Below are 10,258 nucleotides of genomic sequence, written 5' to 3'. Positions count from 1 at the left end.
CGGTGTTGGCGCGTCACCGCGTCCGTGTCTGGCCCCCCATGGCTTTCCCACTGGGCGGCGGGCAGCCTGCGGTGTAGCACCCGCGGGGGTGAGGAACGGGGCCGCCGCGAACGGTCTCGCACACGTTTCCGTCGGGGCGAATCGAGGCGGGCGTGCGGCCCCCCGCGGCACCGAGTGTGCGGCCTCTGCAGGACCCGCCGCCTGCGGCCTCGCGGCTCTCGGGCCTTCTGTCCTTCCAAGCCCTGGGCCCGGGCGTACATCGGAATCAGGAGCCACTTCCCATAGCGGGGACCGGGCGGCGCGGCGACACGCGGGACCGGGAAGTCGGCTCCCGCGAAAGGAAACGACGGGACATCCTTGCGGAACAACACGCCTCTGCGGGACGCGGTGTGTGTCCGGCCGGTGGCCCGGGGGCTCTGGGGCCCCGACTCCCACTCAGGCTCCCGGCGGCCGCGGCTGCCCCCGGAGCTGGTCGGGACGGCCTGACGCGGAGCCCCCGGCTTCCGAGCTGCGGGAGGGGCTGCTGGCTCCGGCCTCTCCCTGCCGCGCCCGCAGGCACCTCGTCCCCTCAGCCGCCCCCTCGGCCGCGGGCGGTTCTAAAGGTAAAGCGAATCCGGCAGCTCGTGGACTGAACCTGTCCCAGAGCCCATTCCAGTTTGGCTCCAGGAAAGCGGTGACGGCCCGTGACGCCCGCGGGTGAGTGTGTGCATCACGCTTGCGAATGTACACACGTGTGTGCACACGCGCGGCCTGCGTGCATGGGACTGCACGGGCGGCGGGGCGGGCGGAGCGTGGGGCGCGGGGGGGACTCTGGCATCCAGGGTGCGCGAGCCTCCTGCCTCCCCGGGCCCCGCCGGCATCCGCTCCGGACGGGTCTGCCCCCTCCGCCTCCCCTTCCCAGCGTCTTCTGAGGGTCGGAGCTGTCCTCGGCCGGCAGGCCTGTGCCTTTGTCATAGCCGCGTCCCATTCAGAGCGCCTTCCGCGGGCAGACCCGGGTCCCAGGCCCGCGACTGCCGCGCACACACACGCCTCGCCCCACTCCCAGGCGCGCACCTGTGCACACCCACACAACCGAGGTGTGTGACGGCCAGAGAGCCTCACCCAGCAGAACATGCCCCCCTGCCCCCTCCGGTCCTCTGGCCGCTCTCTCCCGACCAGCTCTGCCCCGGGGACCGGCCCCACCCATTCAGTCGGCCTGGGGGCCGGGCGGCGGGAAGCTCCGCAGCCGCAGAGGATCAAGACCCCCTTTCCGTCGTCCTTCAAACATCGCGGCTGCTCCAGACCCTCTGCTCTTTCATGTGAATTTTAGAACCAGTTTTTCTAGTCTCATAACAAGCTCTCAGGAATGACCTCGAGTTTTTTAAAAAGATTTTTTATTTGACAGACAGAGATCACAAGTAGGCAGAGAGGCAGGCAGAGAGAGAGAGGAGAAAGCAGGCTCCCCGCTGAGCAGAGAGCCCCATGCAGGGCTTGATCCCAGGACCCCGAGATCATGACCTGAGCCGAAGGCAGAGGCTTAACCCACTGAGCCACCCAGGCGCCCATGACCTCGAATTTTATTAATTTCAGGTCAATGGGTATCTTTGGGTCCCCCCTCATGCAGGGGTCTGGGAAATGCAGTTGCCCAGCAGTGCCCATAGACGCTGGAGACCAGCTGGATGGTTCTGCCAAGGAAAGCTGCGTCCAGAGACTGATGGACGTGGCCGTGGCTCCGAGCAGTGGCCCACGTGGCTGTCTGACTTCATGCCAGTGAGTCCTCGTGGGGACAAACAGCGACAGGCAAAGGCCAATAAGTGCTCAGAACTTTGCCTCTGACTTGTACACACGACCCTGCATGGTGACAGAGCCGGGGCGGGGGCGGGGGGTTGGCAGCTCACGGGAACGAGGCAGGTGAGGAACCGAACCAGAGCCGAGAGGGGGAGGCCGGCAGCACGTTCTCGGGCATGGGGAGCGTTCCCCGGCCACTGGGTTCGTGTCAGGAGGGGAGGCCAAGCTCGTCACCACCACAGCCCCTTGGAGGAGCCGATCGGCTGCTCCTGTCGGGCTTCTGCCCTGAAGCCACACTCAGGACCTGGAAAATGAGAACCCAGGGTGTCTGTCACGGCAGACTCATTTGACAAAGGCGGGACACAGGCCCAAGGCCCCGTCACAGCCCAGCTGCCCTCGGTTCCCCACGCAGGATCCACCGGCTGCCTTTGTCCCGTGCGGTGGGAGTGGACAAAAGCATATTTTCTTTGGTTTTTTTGCATAAAGAAGTTCTGGAAGGGTCCGGAAGGACAGAAGAACATGACCGCACTCCTCGCCACTCCCTGCCTGTGCAGACGACTCAATTGCTGGTCCAAACCCCATTCCGAGAAGAATCTAACTCTCCCCTATGGTCCCTAAATAACCGAAGAAGGGCCCGTGAGGCCCCCAGGTCCCTGTAAGGCAGGCTGTGTCCCCCGTCCTGGGGGACAGTCAGGAGGGACCAGCGAGTCTGGGCCTTGTGTGAAGCGGGGGGGCCGGGAGAAGTCGGGGGTCCCGGGGGAAGGCAAAGAGGTCCTTTCCTGAGGGGGTTTTGTTAACCTTAAAAATAAAGCAGCTAGTTATTTTACCAGAAAACGAGTTTATTCGGGAGCACAGGAGGAAGTATGGTTCAGGACGTGCACGCGACGGGGAACCGCAGGCAAGTCTGGAGAGAAGCGGAAGGTCCGCTGGGGTAGGGTTTGGGAGGAAACTGGGAAGGGTCATTCACTGCCGGAGAGGGGCTGGCTGCAGGCGTGGCCGGCGCGTGGCTGCTGGGGGCAGGGGATGCTCCTCCTTCCCCCTAAAAGTGGGAGAGGAAATTCCTGGGTGAGAATGTCCTCCTTCCTCCTATGAGCAAGGGTGTTTCCAACTCCTTCTGATTTAAGGACTGAGGGTCCCAGACATCTTGACAGACAGACAGCCATCCGCTGGACCAGCCCTGAGCTCCCAGGAAGCTGGGTGCCATTGGGGGCCGCGCGATGGGCTTGCAGGACAGCGGGGACAGCAGGAAGCTGAAGGCCAGGCTGACTCTGCCCTCTGGGCACACCCACGAAGGCTCCACTCCCTTGGAACCTGCGAGAGAAGGCCTGACCTGGGAAAGGACAGGAGCACAGGCCTCCTTCCCACCACCACCCAGTCACCCTCTGACGGTCTCGCACCATCCCAGAGGCGTGTCAGGGTGCGTGGGGCGGAAGGCGGGGCTCCCTGTGGGCCGGCGGCTCCGTCCAGGGCCGACCGCCCCTCACCAGCTTGGCTCTGGGGAAGGGAAGACCGTCCCACCCAGGACCCACGCCCGCTGCCCCCCCCACCCGCCTGTGCCAGCTACGAGCCGGCGAGAGTGGAAATTCCCTCATCAGACGTGACTCCTCACCCCTGGCCAGGCCTCTCTCTCAGGAGCAAAGGTCCACACCTCCCTCCAGCCTCCGAATCTCATCAAACCGTCCCTAGGTGAGCCGGTGAGGTGTGGCGCCCACACAGCTTGCAAAGGGCTTCAAAAGTCCGGGGGGGGGGGGTGGGGGGGCAGGATGAGAGCTGAGGGGCAGACCAGCCACGGGGGGAGGGGGGAGGTTTTTGTCTTGATTAAGGAGAGATACAAAGTCTGACTCCGCCTGCTCACCACCGGGAAGGCCTGTGTTCTGACACCAGGGGTCAGCCTCTCGGGCGCTGCGGGCATCTGCGGGCGGGGCCCCTGGTGGCCTCGGACAGGGCCCGAGCTGGCAGGCTGAAAGCCGCCATCGTGCCGTGATCATTGAAAGATTTTCTAAGTATCACTGATTGTACTTTGCTAAGAGAGAGTCTGCTGGAAGTCTGCAAATAGCACTGCGTGTCCAGGCAACCAAGCAATGAAATGAATTTCCTTGTAATTACACAGAGGAAGTCTTCTCTGCTGAGAAAACAACTCACGCAAATGAAACTCTGCTATACGCCGTCCCCGAGAAGCCCATTTAAACGGAGACCCACACGAAAACATCGGATGCTTTTAAAACGCAGCGGTGAGCCTGCGCACAGCAGTGTGGCGTCGGCGTCACGAGGCCCCGGGGGCCCCGGAGCTCTGCGCCGAGGGAAGCCCGGGGCATGGCCACGGCTCGCGCCCCAACGTCAGGCGCCAAGATGCCCGCCCGGACGCGACACAGCGAGCTCTGCGAAGCGTCTGTGTGTTTTATGAAGCAGACCTGAGCCCGGATTCTCCAGAAAACACGCTTGCCTCTGACGGCAGCGACACGGACAGGACAACGAAATAGAGCGCAGGCCTCTCTTGGGGGTCTCGGGACGGCAGCTCGGGGGGCGCAGACTCAGAGCGACCAGAACGTCCCGCTCACGGGGGGAAAGCAAGAGGTTCTTAGGACCACGAGGGGACGAGTCATTACGTGATTTAGCTGAAAAACAGAAGAGAAAAGTGGGCTGGGGCTCGCGGGCAGAGCTGCCTCTGGTTACTCTCGCGTTGTTTTATGGGTGATCGCAAAGAAAACTATCCCTGGTACGTATTAACTCACTGTCTTAGTTTACTGTAATTTACTCTACTCTGGTCCTTTTTGGGAGCTCCTTAGTCAGAAAGGAAAATGAGGGGCTTCTGGGTGGCTCAGTGGGTTAAGCCTCTGCCTTCAGCTCAGGTCATGCTCTCAGGGTCCTGGGATCGAGCCCCACGTCGGGCTCTCTGCTCAGTAGGGAGCCTGCTTCTCCCTCTCTCTCTGCCTGCCTCTCTGCCTGCTTGTGATCTCTCTCTGTCAAATAAATAAATAAAATCTTTAAAAAAAGGAAAATGGTGTCTGCGATGTCGAGAAATTTCCTGCGGTCCCTCACCTCCCTTTGCACCAGCCGCTGCCTCCGCAGGGACGAGGGCTGGGGAGGTCGCCCGGCACAAATGCCTCCCTGACGTGGGCAAGGGTTTGATCGCCTGTCAGCCGCACTCACGGAGCACCTACTGTGTACAGAGGAGGCGTGCGTCAGTCTGGAAGACCAGGAACGTGGCCGGAGCAGAACACCCGTGGTTGCTGACCCCTTGCTGAAGGAAGCGTGCAGGCTGGCAGCTAACCCTGCGCCCCCCACCCCCCACAGCCCGGGCCTCTCCACCCTCTGCTCCCCGACCCGTCCCCAGTGGTGACTGTTGTGCCCGAGTGTTCGCGTCCGAGAGACCACCAAGGAGCCAACAGCGATGCAATCCCACGAGGGTTTATCTGACAAGCTGAAGCTTGGGCCCAGGTATACCCCACACAGCGGAGTAGGGACTTGGACCCTGAACCAGATCACAGTCCGAGTTTTTTAAAGGCAGAGTAGGGGTGGACTCGGCGGTGGGTGAGGACAAAGGGGGTTATGGATGATGTAGTCTCTAAGGAAGCAAGGTCTCCAGGACCTTGAGGGGCTAGTTATTGTTGGGAGAAATGTTATTTATTACCAGTAATAAAAATCTTCTCATGAGACCCTTTAGATGTATATCAGTGGGCCACATGCTTGGGAATGATTCTCGACGCCAGCTTGGAGGTTTAGAGATAAAGTTTCCTGAAGGAGTTGTTAGAGTAGACTTACAGGATTCTGGTCGGACTGTCAGGGTAGGGCGTCGGTCAGGCTAGGATTGTCCTTAGCAAAACCTTAAGGTGAGGGCAGTTGAGTCCCTAGAGGAGAGTCGCTCTGTCAGTTTCAAGGGCTTGTCAGCAGGTGAGAAATTTTAAGATTTTCTTCTACCTCGGTGCCAATCCCAGTGGGACGTTCCGCATCAGGTTTCTCCGAGTAGCAGCCCAGCCCAGTGGCTCTCTAGCTCTGACCCTAGCTGTGGGCCTCCCTCCCTCCCGCCGGCACATCCAGGCTCAGGCTGCAGGACATGGGGACCACCGAGGGAGGCCGTGATGTCCGAATCTGCCCCCGGGGCCAAGGACTGCCTGCACCTTCCCAGGACCCGTTCCGACCATCTGGCCTTGGGGAGTACTCCCTGTTCCGGACAGCCACCTGGTCAGTCTCAAGCCCAATGGCCCCAGGCCTGTTTGGTCCAGCTGTGGGCCAGGAGGGGAGATCAGAGGTCAAATGCAAAATAAACCATCTGTGGGATGGACAGAAAGGGGAGGGCCAAGAGGTGTCCCTTTGTTCCTAGAATGTCCTGGAGCTGAGGGTTCCTCTGCTCAGCCCTAAGTGGCCAAATCCTTTCCCCAGTTTGAGTCCTCCCCACCCCCAGCAACCTCCATGGCATTCGCCTCCTATTCAAGGCTGAGTAAGCCTCGGAGGGGAGGGTGTCAAGCCCACCCAGGAGTCACCCGGGTCCAGGACAGCCTCAGCCAGGAGAGGCCGTGCTGCAGGCCAGGGCCCCCCGCCCTCCCCTGAGACAGGCTGGAAGTCAGGATGGCCTTCTAGGATCCCGCATGCGCACTCAGCCCAGGGCCGTCCCAGCCTGTCCCCACCACCCACATGCCACCCAGTCAGCCTGAGGGCTCCCTCCGCTCTCCTCCTCCCCAGTCAGAGCACCTCTCTCTCTGATGTAAGAGAAGTTGCAGTTTATTCTTAAAGAACGTGGCCCTCCCAGATAACTGAAGTACATGTCCACGGCAGAAATTCTGGAGGACAAAGAAAAAGTACAAGAAACTGCAAAAACCCGCAGTTCCCTGACTCAGAGTTAATTTCTGGTAACATTTCACGCCTGTCTAGCTTTTCAGGAAATACACCTTTGAGTGTTTGTTTATTTATTTATTTTTACGTTTGTGTGTCTTCAAAATGAAATTGGACCAGGGCGCCCGGGTGGCACTGTGTATTGAGTGTCTGACTCTTGATTCAGACTCAGGTCATGATCTCAGGGTCGAGGGATCGAGCCCCGTGACGGGCTCTGCGCTCAGTGAGGCGTCTGCTGGACATTCTCCCTCTCCTCCTCCCTCTGCCTCTGCCCCTCCTCCCACTCCTGCTCTTTCTCACACACCAATGAATAAATAAGTAGATTGAAATGAAACGGGATCAGGCTGGTGCTGTCTGTCCCACCTGGGTGTGGCCGCCGGGAGCTGCCGACCCCAGACGCCGTCACTGGACCCGCCCTGGCTTCCGCGCAGCCCCTCGGGGGTCCACACCAGATAGTCTGTGTGACGTTCTTGCAGCCGCTGTTGGGACCCTCGGGTGGTCCAAGAGGTGCCTCTCTGGGTCATGCCCGGCGGGTCTCTGGAGAAGTCTCCAGCCCCTACCCAGCCTGTGGCATCCCCGAGGCCACCCTCCAAGCAGCCCCTGGAGAAGGTCTGTCTCCGTGGTCCCCAGCTAAGGTGTTTCCCTTTGTGCGAACTGCTCATCTGGAGATGCCTCGCGCGACCTCCCTCTTCCCACAGGGCTCATAGGGGGGAGGGGCTCCTGAGAAGGCCTTTGGGTCCAAAGGAGCTGCTGTCCCTCATCCTGGCCCAAGGACCTTGGGGACGCTCGTCCTGGCCTGCCCTCTGGTTGGGTTGGGGTTAGAATCTCCCCAGGGAAGTGTCCTAATTCTGGGGTATTTCTAGGAATCGGAGGCCAGCCGCTGGAGGGAGAGGACGCGGTACAGGTGTGGGGGCCCCTCGCGCCAGTGCCCGGGTGTGTCTAGAGCGCTGGGACAGACTCAGGGCCAAGGCGAGGTGGGCGTCAGAGTGAAGGCTGCCTCTGCTCCATGTTTGGAAATCCCCGCGCTATCTGATCCCAGATACTGGTCCCATGGGACTCCGTGGGGTTGAGGTCAGGGTTAAGGCAAGTCTCCCTGGGCTGACGCTGCTCGGCCCGCCACAAATGTCTGCCAGGTGAGCAGCAGTTCCAACTCTGTTGGAACAGAGCAGTTACAACACCAACAAATGAGGGGCACCTGGGGGCTCCATCAGTGAGGCGTCTGCCTTCCGCTCAGGTCATGATCCAGAGTCCTGGGATCGAGCCCTGCGTTGGGTCCCCTGCTCAGCGGGGAGCCTGCTTCTCCCTCTCCCTCCACTGCTCCCCCTGCTTCTGCTCTCTCTCTATCCCTCAGTCATATATATCCCTCAGAATAAATAAAATCTTAAAAAAAAAATGGTGAGGTAATGTCCACTTACCAGAGATGCACCTAAAGCTTGTAGACACGCAGCGGCTGGAAGGGAAAATCTGGAAAAGGATGAGGAATATTCTAAGGAAAGGAAGCTGGTGCTGCCGTGCTGACAGCTGATGACGCAGCCGGAAAGGTGCTGGACGGTCGAGGTGCGGAGGGTCACTAACGATAAAGGCTCAACTCAGCAAGAACACACACCAGTTTAGAATCTGCGTCGAATAAAATTGCTTCCAAATGTACCACTGAAGATCGCTAGAGCTCCAGGGAAACCAACAAGCCCCCACCACGCTGAGGGCGTCCAGCCCCTCTCGATTACCGACAGAGCAAGCCTGTCAAATCGGCAAGTACGGGGGCGAGCACACTTCCCCACTGACCCCCTTGGCATGAGGGGCATGGCCAGGGAACGTGCGTACATCTCAGGACACACGAGGTGTTCCCAAGAGTTGACCGGTTGAGCCATGCCCAAAACTGCTGCAAGGTTCGGAGAAGGGGAACCAGATGAGGAATGAAGTTAGAATGGGGTCGCCCGCTAGTAGCAAAAAGGTGACCAGACAGCCGTGGGGAGTGTGAGAACACGCTGCTGACCAGCATTTTCAGTCTGATAGGAAATCACAACTGAAACCACAAATTCCAGAAACCCAAAGAAAGAAAGCGAAACGCCACACGTCATGTGATGCGGCAGAAGCTGTGATCCGAGGAGATGTAGGGGACGGGGCAGCCTACAGAGAGGGAGAAAGAGGACAGTTCCAAAGGCCACTTTGGAAGGAGCCGCGCGTCTGTCCGCAGACTAGATCCCAGGGCTGCAGGAAAACGGACAAGGTCCTGGAGCGCCTGGGGGGGGGCTCAGTCCGTTGGGCGTCGGACTCGATCTCAGCTCAGGTCATGATCTCAGGGTCATGATTCAAGCCCTGCACTGGGCTCCGCGCTGGGCATGGAGCCTGATTAAAAAAAAAAAAGAGGGGTGCCTGGGTGGCTCAGTGGGTTAAGCCGCTGCCTTCGGCTCAGGTCATGATCTCAGGGTCCTGGGATCGAGTCCCACGTCGGGCTCTCTGCACTGAAGGGAGCCTGCTTCCCTCTCACTCTCTCTGCCTGCCTCTCTGCCTACTTGTGATCTCTCTCTGTCTGTCAAAATTAATAAATAAAATCTTAAAAAAAAAAAAAAGAAGAAATGGGAAGGATACACACATGGGATATGTATGTGTTTGTACACACACAGAACATTTCTAGGAAGTTGAGGTGGTGTCCACAAGCGTGTCCTCTGGAGAAAGGAGTCTCCGTGAGCCACACCGGCACCTCTCATTGTTCCTTCCTGGAACACTTCAGTGGTTGCTTAAGGTTTCTGCACGACTTCCAAAATAAACAAACTTGTTTCACTTTCAGGATGCAAGGTGTTTCTCCTGCGCACAGGGATAAAACAGTCTCAGCCCTCAGCTGACGCTCAAGGTCCCTCACAGGGTGGGACCTTCCTATACTCCCACTGAAGAGCCCTGTGCCTCAGGGTCTTGGTGGCCACCAGCTGCTGCCCCGGAGCCCCTGCTGAGCCGAGGGCCCCTGGGCAATGCTGGCTGTGATGGGGAGGTAGGGCTGACTTGGGAAGTGGCCTCAGGGATGAGCCCCTCCTTCTGGCGCAGGGGCAGTGCCTGGGGGGCTCGGCTGGGGGGAGGCACAGGGGCCTGGGGCAGGCTGGGTGATCATTCGTGGGGCCTCCCTCAAGAGCTTCTTGGGCTCTGGGTAGGAGCAGGGGCTTCCGGCCTCTGTACCCCCGGGGAAGTGCCGTCCTCCTGGGAGCACGACCAGCTCTGGGCCTTCTCTGCCCACCAGACAAATGTTCCTCCTGTGGACCATCTCCCTGCCCGCAGGCCAGATCCTCTGCGAGGACGAGCGGGCTGGGCGGTGGGGAGCGGCAGTGAGGGCGCGAAAGGCCGGCTCCCCATCTGGGTCTGAGCTAATCCGAGCTGGGCCCAGCCTGGCTGGCCTTCGAAAGCTGGGCCGGGGCCCAGCGAACAAACACCCGGACACCAGCCGAACCTCCGCACGCGCCTCCTTGCTCCCTCTCCGAGCACCGAAGGGGAGAGTTGCCTCTTAGTGATGCTCCTAAGAACCACGTGCGTACGCGGGCCACGCGCGGCCCCTCACACCCAAAGCTGCTCTGTGGCGCTGACCTCGTACAGGCGCCCCTCGGGGACGGTCATCCCGGCCCACGCAGGGCGCTCCGTGGGGACGCGCTGGCAGGAGGCCGCCTTCTGGCCGAGG

Source organism: Meles meles, chromosome 18 (assembly GCF_922984935.1).
Source record: "Meles meles chromosome 18, mMelMel3.1 paternal haplotype, whole genome shotgun sequence".
Classification (NCBI taxonomy): domain Eukaryota; kingdom Metazoa; phylum Chordata; class Mammalia; order Carnivora; family Mustelidae; genus Meles; species Meles meles.
This window is presented reverse-complemented; position numbering follows the sequence as displayed.